The following is a 10,000-nucleotide window of genomic DNA, read 5'->3' as shown; positions in this document are numbered from 1 at the left end:
CTGGAGGTCTAAAGGATGACCATTAGTTGTGGTTCTCGCCCCGGGACTTGGGTCAGAGTACAGCCCAAGTGGAGCACTTGCGTCGGACTAGGGAGGCTGTGCCGGGCCCCCTGGAGGTCTAAAGGATGACCAGTAGTTGTGGTTCTCGCCCCGGGCCGTGGGTCTGAGTATGGCCCAAGTGGGACACTTGTGTCGGACTAGGGAGGCTCTGCCGTGCCCCCTTGAGGTCTAAAGGATGACCAGTAGTTGTGGTTCTCGCCCCGGGACTTGGGTCATAGTATAGCCCAAGTGGGACACTTGTGTCGGACTAGGGAGGCTCTGCCGTGCCCCCTTGAGGTCTAAAGGATGACCATGAGGTCAAAAGGATGACCAGTAGTTGTGGTTCTCGCCCCGGGACTTGGGTCAGAGTATGGCCCAAGTGGTGCACTTGTGTCGGTCTAGGGAGGCTGTGCCGGTCCCCCTGGAGGTCTAAAGGATGACCAGTAGTTGTGGTTCTCGCCCCGGGACTTGGGTCAGAGTATAGCCCAAGTGGAGCACTTGTGTCGGACTAGGGAGGCTGTGCCGGGCCCCCTGGAGGTCTAAAGGATGACCAGTAGTTGTGGTTCTCACCCCGGGTCGTGGGTCCGAGTCTGGCCCGAGTAGAGCACTTTGGTCGGCTACCGGGGGGTGTGCCGTGCCCCCTGGAGGTCTAAAGGATGACCAGTAGTTGTGGTTCTCGCCCCGGGACTTGGGTCAGAGTATAGCCCAAGTGGAGCACTTGTGTCGGCCTAGGGAGGCTGTGCCGGGCCCCCTGGAGATCTAAAGGATGACCATGAGGTCAAAAGGATGACCAGTAGTTGTGGTTCTCGCCCCGGGACTTGGGTCAGAGTATAGCCCAAGTGGAGCACTTGTGTCGGCCTAGGGAGGCTGTGCCGGGCCCCCTGGAGGTCTAAAGGATGACCAGTAGTTGTGGTTCTCGCACCGGGACTTGGGTCAGAGTACAGCCCAAGTGGAGCACTTGTGTCGGTCTAGGGAGGCTGTGCCGGGCCCCCTGGAGGTCTAAAGGATGACCATGAGGTCAAAAGGATGACCAGTAGTTGTGGTTCTCGCCCCGGGACTTGGGTCAGAGTATAGCCCAAGTGGAGCACTTGTGTCGGACTAGGGAGGCTGTGCCGTGCCCCCTGGAGGTCTAAAGGATGACCAGTAGTTGTGGTTCTCGCCCCGGGACTTGGGTCAGAGTATAGCCCAAGTGGAGCACTTGTGTCGGCCTAGGGAGGCTGTGCCGGGCCCCCTGGAGGTCTAAAGGATGACCAGTAGTTGTGGTTCTCACCCCGGGTCGTGGGTCCGAGTCTGGCCCGAGTAGAGCACTTTGGTCGGCTACCGGGGGGTGTGCCGTGCCCCCTGGAGGTCTAAAGGATGACCAGTAGTTGTGGTTCTCGCCCCGGGACTTGGGTCAGAGTATAGCCCAAGTGGAGCACTTGTGTCGGCCTAGGGAGGCTGTGCCGGGCCCCCTGGAGATCTAAAGGATGACCATGAGGTCAAAAGGATGACCAGTAGTTGTGGTTCTCGCCCCGGGACTTGGGTCAGAGTATAGCCCAAGTGGAGCACTTGTGTCGGCCTAGGGAGGCTGTGCCGGGCCCCCTGGAGGTCTAAAGGATGACCAGTAGTTGTGGTTCTCGCACCGGGACTTGGGTCAGAGTACAGCCCAAGTGGAGCACTTGTGTCGGTCTAGGGAGGCTGTGCCGGGCCCCCTGGAGGTCTAAAGGATGACCAGTAGTTGTGGTTCTCGCCCCGGGCCGTGGGTCTGAGTATGGCCCAAGTGGGGCACTTGCGTCGGACTGGGGAGGCTCTGCCGCGCCCCCTGGAGGTCTAAAGGATGACCAGTAGTTGTGGTTCTCGCCCCGGGACTTGGGTCAGAGTATAGCCCAAGTGGAGCACTTGTGTCGGACTAGGGAGGCTGTGCCGTGCCCCCTGGAGGTCTAAAGGATGACCATTAGTTGTGGTTCTCGCCCCGGGACTTGGGTCAGAGTACAGCCCAAGTGGAGCACTTGCGTCGGACTAGGGAGGCTGTGCCGGGCCCCCTGGAGGTCTAAAGGATGACCAGTAGTTGTGGTTCTCGCCCCGGGCCGTGGGTCTGAGTATGGCCCAAGTGGGACACTTGTGTCGGACTAGGGAGGCTCTGCCGTGCCCCCTTGAGGTCTAAAGGATGACCAGTAGTTGTGGTTCTCGCCCCGGGACTTGGGTCATAGTATAGCCCAAGTGGGACACTTGTGTCGGACTAGGGAGGCTCTGCCGTGCCCCCTTGAGGTCTAAAGGATGACCATGAGGTCAAAAGGATGACCAGTAGTTGTGGTTCTCGCCCCGGGACTTGGGTCAGAGTATGGCCCAAGTGGTGCACTTGTGTCGGTCTAGGGAGGCTGTGCCGGTCCCCCTGGAGGTCTAAAGGATGACCAGTAGTTGTGGTTCTCGCCCCGGGACTTGGGTCAGAGTATAGCCCAAGTGGAGCACTTGTGTCGGACTAGGGAGGCTGTGCCGGGCCCCCTGGAGGTCTAAAGGATGACCAGTAGTTGTGGTTCTCACCCCGGGTCGTGGGTCCGAGTCTGGCCCGAGTAGAGCACTTTGGTCGGCTACCGGGGGGTGTGCCGTGCCCCCTGGAGGTCTAAAGGATGACCAGTAGTTGTGGTTCTCGCCCCGGGACTTGGGTCAGAGTATAGCCCAAGTGGAGCACTTGTGTCGGCCTAGGGAGGCTGTGCCGGGCCCCCTGGAGATCTAAAGGATGACCATGAGGTCAAAAGGATGACCAGTAGTTGTGGTTCTCGCCCCGGGACTTGGGTCAGAGTATAGCCCAAGTGGAGCACTTGTGTCGGCCTAGGGAGGCTGTGCCGGGCCCCCTGGAGGTCTAAAGGATGACCAGTAGTTGTGGTTCTCGCACCGGGACTTGGGTCAGAGTACAGCCCAAGTGGAGCACTTGTGTCGGTCTAGGGAGGCTGTGCCGGGCCCCCTGGAGGTCTAAAGGATGACCAGTAGTTGTGGTTCTCGCCCCGGGCCGTGGGTCTGAGTATGGCCCAAGTGGGGCACTTGCGTCGGACTGGGGAGGCTCTGCCGCGCCCCCTGGAGGTCAAAAGGATGACCAGTAGTTGTGGTTCTCACCCCGGGTCGTGGGTCCGAGTCTGGCCCGAGTAGAGCACTTTGGTCGGCTACCGGGGGGTGTGCCGTGCCCCCTGGAGCCATGGGAGTGAGCTCCAGCAGACTGGTATTTTTCGGAGAACCAGGCCCACACTCCTCAGACTTTGTGCCCAGGGACAGGCCACCAAAATCGGCCGCGGCTCGTGCACTTTGCCCCTGCGTTTCTCCCAGAACCAGAGCCGGAAAAATCCCAAAATTGATGCCCAGAGATAGTCGACTCTGCCTGGAATAGATTGCCACCCAAACCCGCCAACTCACGCTGGTTTTCCGATGGCCTCACCTACTAACCCGAGCATGGTCATCGCTCGCACCTTCCAAAACCTCCAGGGGCGCAGGCACTTTTCATTTACTGGCCATAAGGCCGACCGCCTTAAGCGTTAAGCGATAAGCGAAAGGCTTAGTTTGGACTTAGTTTTTGGAGCGACGAGGTCGCCGTTTTGTCAATTCTGAACCGATTTTCACGCGGTTTTCGACTGCCTGCGCCTGGGGAGCCGCCCAGAAGCCCCAGGCAGTGTTCTGGGTGGACTTCCGGACCGGTCCGGACCCGGTACCGGCCGGGGGAACCGCACCACGCCTCTCGGGCGTTTCTACACCGATTTTCGCGGGGTTTTCGACTGCATAGACGGGGCCACCTGCTGCAGGGCCCGAGGGAGGGCCTTACTGAGCTGGGTCCGACGCAGGGCCCGGTTCCTGGAGCCCGCTGGGGGGGGGGGGGGGGTTCTCTAAGGCTCACGGCGGGCTGCTGAGGGGCCGGATCGGATGCAGACAGGCGCTCCTCTGCCCAGGTCTTTGCTCCCCTGCCCCACTAGGAATGGAAGACACACTGCCAACAGCTTCTGGAGGGTGATGGGCCCTGCTGCAGACCAGGTCCGACCCAGGTTTCAGCTATCCCACCCCGCAGGGACTTAAAGACACACTGCCATCAGCTTCTGGAGGCTGCTGAGCTCTACTATAGAGCAGGTCCGACCCAGGTTTCAGCTCCTGCAGCCCACTAGGACTTAAACACACACTGCCATCAGCGTCTGGATGGTGATGGGCCCTGCTGCAGACCAGGTCCGACCCAGGTTTCAGCTATCCCACCCCGCAGGGACTTAAAGACACACTGCCATCAGCTTCTGGAGGCTGCTGAGCTCTACTATAGAGCAGGTCCGACCCAGGTTTCAGCTCCTGCAGCCCACTAGGACTTAAACACACACTGCCATCAGCGTCTGGATGGTGATGGGCCCTGCTGCAGACCAGGTCCGACCCAGGTATCAGCTCCTGCACCCCGCAGGGAATTGAAGACACACTGCCATCAGCTTCTGGAGGCTGCTGAGCTCTGCTATAGACCAGGTCCGACCCAGGTTTCAGCTCCTGCACCCCGCAGGGAACTAAACACACACTGCCATCTGCAACTGGAGGCTGCTGAGCCCTGCTGCAGACCAGGTCCGACCCAGGTTATGGCTCTCCCACCCCCCTGGGACTTAAACACACACAGCCATCAGCTTCTGGATGGTGATGGGCCCTGCTGCAGACCAGGTCCGACCCAGGTTTCAGCTCCTCAACCCCGCAGGGACTTAAACCCACACCGCCATCAGCTTCTGGAGGGTGATGGGCCCTGCTGCGGGCCAGGTCCGACCCAGGTTTCAGCTCTCCCACCCCGCAGGGACTTAAACACACACAGCCATCAGCTTCTGGGGGCTGCTGAGCCCTGCTGCAGACCAGGTCCGACCCAGGTTTCAGCTCTCCCACCCCGCAGGGTCTTTAACACACACACTGCCATCAGCTGCTGGAGGCTGCTGAGCTCCGCTATAGACCAGGTCCGACCCAGGTTTCTGCTCCTGCACCCCGCAGGGAATGAAAGACACACTGCCATCAGCTTCTGGAGGCTGCTGAGCCCTGCTGCAGACCAGGTCCGACCCAGGTATCGGCTCTCCAACCAGGCAGAGACTTAAACACACACACACACACACACACTGCCATCAGCTTCTGGGGGCTGCTGAGCTCTGCTGTAGACCGGGTCCGACCCAGGTTTCTGCTCCTCCACCCCGCAGGGACTTAAACACACACTGCCACCAGCTTCTGGAGGGTGATGGGCCCTGCTTTAGACCAGGTCTGACCCGGGATATAGCTCTCCCACCCCGCAGGGACTTAAACACTCACTGCCATCAGCTGCTGGAGGCTGCCGAGCTCTGCTGCAGACCAGGTCCCACCCAGGTTTCTGCTCCTGCACCCCGCAGGGACTTAAACACACACTGCCACCAGCTTCTGGAGGGTGATGGGCCCTGCTGTGGACCAGGTCCGACCCGGATATCAGCTCTCCCACCAGGCAGGGACTTAAACACACACTGCAATCAGCTGCTGGAGGCTGCTGAGCTCTACTATAGACCAGGTCCGACCCAGGTTTCAGCTCTCCCACCAGGCAGTGACTTAAAGACACACTGCCATCAGCTGCTGGAGGCTGCTGAGCTCTTCTATAGACCAGGTCCGACCCAGGTTTCAGCTCTCACACCAGGCAGGGACTTAAACACACACTGCCATCAGCTGCTGGAGGCTGCTGAGCTCTGCTATAGACCAGGTCCGACCCAGGTTTCAGCTCTCCCACCAGGCAGGGACTTAAAGACACACTGCCATCAGCTGCTGGAGGCTGCCGAGCCCTGCTGCAGACCATGTCCGACCCAGGTTTCAGCTCTCCCACCAGGCAGGGACTTAGAGGCACGCTGCCATCAGCTTCTGGAGGCTGCTGAGCTCTGCCATAGACCAGGTCCGACCGAGGTTTCAGCTCTCCCACCCCGCAGGGACTTAAACACACACTGCCATCAGCTGCTGGAGGCTGCTGAGCTCTGCTATAGACCAGGTCCGACCCGGGATATAGCTCTCCCACCCCGCAGGGACTTAAACACACACTGCCATCAGCTGCTGGAGGCTGCTGAGCTCTTCTATAGACCAGGTCCGACCCAGGTTTCAGCTCTCCCACCCCGCAGGGACTTGAACACACACTGCCATCAGCTTCTGGAGGCTGCTGAGCTCTGCTATAGACCAGGTCCGACCCAGGTTTCTGCTCCTCCACCCCGCAGGGAATTAAAGACACACTGCCATCAGCTTCTGGATGGTGATGGGCCCTGCTGCAGACCAAGTCCGACCCGGGTTACAGCTCTCCCACCAGGCAGGGAATTAAACACACACTGCCATCAGCTGCTGGAGGCTGCTGAGCTCCGCTATAGACCAGGTCCGACCCGGGTTCCTGCTCCTGCACCCCGCAGGGACCAAAACACACACACTGCCATCAGCTTCTGGAGGCTGCTGAGCTCTTCTATAGACCAGGTCCGACCCAGGTTTCAGCTCTCCCACCAGGCAGGGACTTAAACACACACTGCCATCACCTTCTGCTGGCTGCTGAGCTCTGCTGCAGACCAGGTCCGACCCAGGTTTCAGCTCCTGCACCCCGCAGGGAACTAAACACACACTGCCGTCACCTTCTGCTGGCTGCTGAGCCCTGTTGCAGACCAGGTCCGACCCAGGTTTCAGCTCCTGCACCCCGCAGTGGATTAAAGACACACTGCCATCAGGTTCTGGAGGCTGCTGAGCTCTGCTGCAGACCAGGTCCGACCCAGGTTATGGCTCTCCCACCCCGCAGGGACTTAAACACACACCGCCGTCAGCTTCTGGATGGTGATGGGCCCTGCTGCAGACCAGGTCCGACCCACGTTTCAGCTCTCCCACCCCGCAGGGGATGAAACACACACTGCCATCAGCTTCTGGAGGCTGCTGAGCTCTGCTAAAGACCAGGTCCGACCCAGCTTTCAGCTCTCCCACCAGGCAGGGAGTTAAAGACACACTGTCATCGGCTTCTGGAGGGTGCTGAGCCCTGCTGCACACCAAGTCTGACCCAGGTTTCAGCTCATCCACCCCGCAGGGACCTAAACACACACTGCCATCAGCTTCTGAGTGGTAATGGGCCCTGCTGCAGACCAGGTCCGACCCAGGTTTCAGCTCCTCCACCCCGCCATCACCAGCTGGAGGCTGGCTGCTGCTCCTGCACCCTGCCATCAGCTGCTGGAGGCTTCTGTTCCTCCACCCCGCCATCAGCAGCTGGAGGCTGGCTGCTGGAGGCTGGCTGCTGCTCCTCCACCCCGCCATCACCAGCTGGAGGCTGGTTGCAGCTCCTGCACCCCGCCATCAGCTGCTGGAGGCTGCCTGCAGCCCCTGCACCCCGCCATCAGCTGCTGGAGGCTGGCTGCAGCTCCTGCACACCGCCATCAGCTGCTGGAGGCTGCCTGCAGCTCCTGCACCCCGCCATCAGCTGCTGGAGGCTGGCTGCTGCTCCTGCACCCCGCCAGCAGCTGCTGGAGGCTGGCTGCTGCTCCTCCACCCAACCATCAGCTGCTGGACGCTGGCTGCTGCTCCTGCACCCCGCCATCAGCTGCTGGAGGCTGGCTGCTGCTCCTCCACCACCCAACCATCAGCTGCTGGACGCTGGCTGCAGCTCCTCCACCCCGCCATCAGCTGCTGGTGGCTGGCTGCAGCTCCTTCACCCCGCCATCAGCTGCTGGTGGCTGGCTGCAGCTCCTTCACCCCGCCATCACCAGCTGGAGGCTGGCTGCTGCTCCTGCACCCCGCCATCAGCTGCTGGAGGCTGCCTGCAGCTCCTGCGCCCCGCCATCAGCTGCTGGAGGCTGGCTGCTGCTCCTGCACCCTGCCATCAGCTGTTCGAGGCTGGCTGCAGCTCCTCCACCCCACCATCACCAGCTGGAGGCTGGTTGCAGCTCCTGCACCCCGTCATCAGCAGCTGGAGGCTGCCTGCTGCTCCTGCACCCCGCCATCAGCTGCTGGAGGCTGCCTGCAGCTCCTGCACCCCGCCATCATTTGCTGGAGGCTGGCTGCAGCTCCTGCAACCCGCCATCAGCTGCTGGAGGCTGGCTGCTGCTCCTCCACCCCACCATGACCTGCTGGAGGCTGGCTGCAGCTCCTTCACACCGCCATCAGCTGATGGATGCTGGCTGAACGCTGGAGGCTGGCTGCTGCTCCCACACACCGCCATCAGCTCCTGGAGGCTGGCTGGCTGCTGGAGGCTGTCTGCTGCTGCTCCTCCACCCCGCCATCACCAGCTGGAGGCTGGCTGCTGGAGGCTGGCTGCAGCTCCTGCACCCCACCATCAGCTGCTGGAGGCTGGCTTCTGCTCCTCCACCCCGCCATCAGCTGCTGGGGGCTGGCTGCTGGAGGCTGGCTGCAGCTCCTCCACCCCGCCATCACCAGCTGGAGGCTGGTTGCAGCTCCTGCACCCCGCCATCAGCTGCTGGAGGCTGCCTGCTGCTCCTGCACCCCGCCATCAGCTGCTGGAGGCTGCCTGCACCTCCTGCACCCCGCCATCAGCTGCTGGAGGCTGGCTTCTGCTCCTCCACCCCGCCATCAGCTGATGGAGGCTGCCTGCTTCTCCACCCCGCCATCACTAGCTGGAGGCTGGCTGCTGGAGGCTGGCTGCAGCTCCTCCACCCCGCCATCAGCTGCTGGAGGCTGCCTGCAGCTCCTGCACCCCGCCATCACCAGCTGGAGGCTGGCTTCTGCTCCTCCACCCCGCCATCAGCTGATGGAGGCTGCCTGCTTCTCCACCCCGCCATCACTAGCTGGAGGCTGGCTGCTGGAGGCTGGCTGCAGCTCCTCCACCCCGCCATCAGCTGCTGGAGGCTGGCTGCTGCTCCTGCACCCCGCCATCAGCTGCTGGAGGCTGGCTGCTGCTCCTCCACCCAACCATCAGCTGCTGGACGCTGGCTGCAGCTCCTCCACCCCACCATCAGCTGCTGGACGCTGGCTGCAGCTCCTCCACCCCGCCATCAGCTGCTGGAGGCTGCCTGCAGCTCCTGCACCCCGCCATCAGCTGCTGGAGGCTGCCTGCAGCTCCTGCACCCCGCCATCACCAGCTGGAGGCTGGCTTCTGCTCCTCCACCCCGCCATCAGCTGATGGAGGCTGCCTGCTTCTCCACCCCGCCATCACTAGCTGGAGGCTGGCTGCTGGAGGCTGGCTGCTGCTCCTCCACCCAACCATCAGCTGCTGGACGCTGGCTGCAGCTCCTCCACCCCACCATCAGCTGCTGGACGCTGGCTGCAGCTCCTGCACCCCGCCATCAGCTGCTGGAGGCTGGCTTCTGCTCCTCCACCCCGCCATCAGCTGCTGGAGGCTGCCTGCTGCTCCTGCACCCCGCCATCAGCTGCTGGAGGCTGGCTGCTGCTCCTGCACCCCGCCATCAGCTGCTGGAGGCTGGCTGCTGGAGGCTGGCTGCAGCTCCTCCACCCCACCATCAGCTGCTGGACGCTGGCTGCAGCTCCTCCACCCCACCATCAGCTGCTGGACGCTGGCTGCAGCTCCTGCACCCCGCCATCAGCTGCTGGAGGCTGGCTTCTGCTCCTCCACCCCGCCATCAGCTGACGGAGGCTGCCTGCTTCTCCACCCCGCCATCACTAGCTGGAGGCTGGCTGCTGGAGGCTGGCTGCAGCTCCTCCACCCCACCATCAGCTGCTGGACGCTGGCTGCAGCTCCTGCACCCCGCCATCAGCTGCTGGAGGCTGGCTTCTGCTCCTCCACCCCGCCATCAGCTGACGGAGGCTGCCTGCTTCTCCACCCCGCCATCACTAGCTGGAGGCTGGCTGCTGGAGGCTGGCTGCAGCTCCTCCACCCCGCCATCAGCTGCTGGAGGCTGGCTGCTGCTCCTGCACCCCGCCATCAGCTGCTGGACGCTGGCTGCAGCTCCTCCACCCCGCCATCACCAGCTGGAGGCTGCCTGCTGCTCTTCCACCCCGCCATCAGCTGATGGACGCTGGCTGCAGCTCCTCCACCCCGCCATCAGCTGCTGGAGGCTGG

This window comes from Nothobranchius furzeri, unplaced genomic scaffold (genome assembly GCF_043380555.1).
Source record: "Nothobranchius furzeri strain GRZ-AD unplaced genomic scaffold, NfurGRZ-RIMD1 Scf075, whole genome shotgun sequence".
NCBI classification, from domain to species: domain Eukaryota; kingdom Metazoa; phylum Chordata; class Actinopteri; order Cyprinodontiformes; family Nothobranchiidae; genus Nothobranchius; species Nothobranchius furzeri.
The sequence above is the reverse complement of the archived record's forward strand: the minus strand, read 5'-3'. Positions refer to the sequence as shown.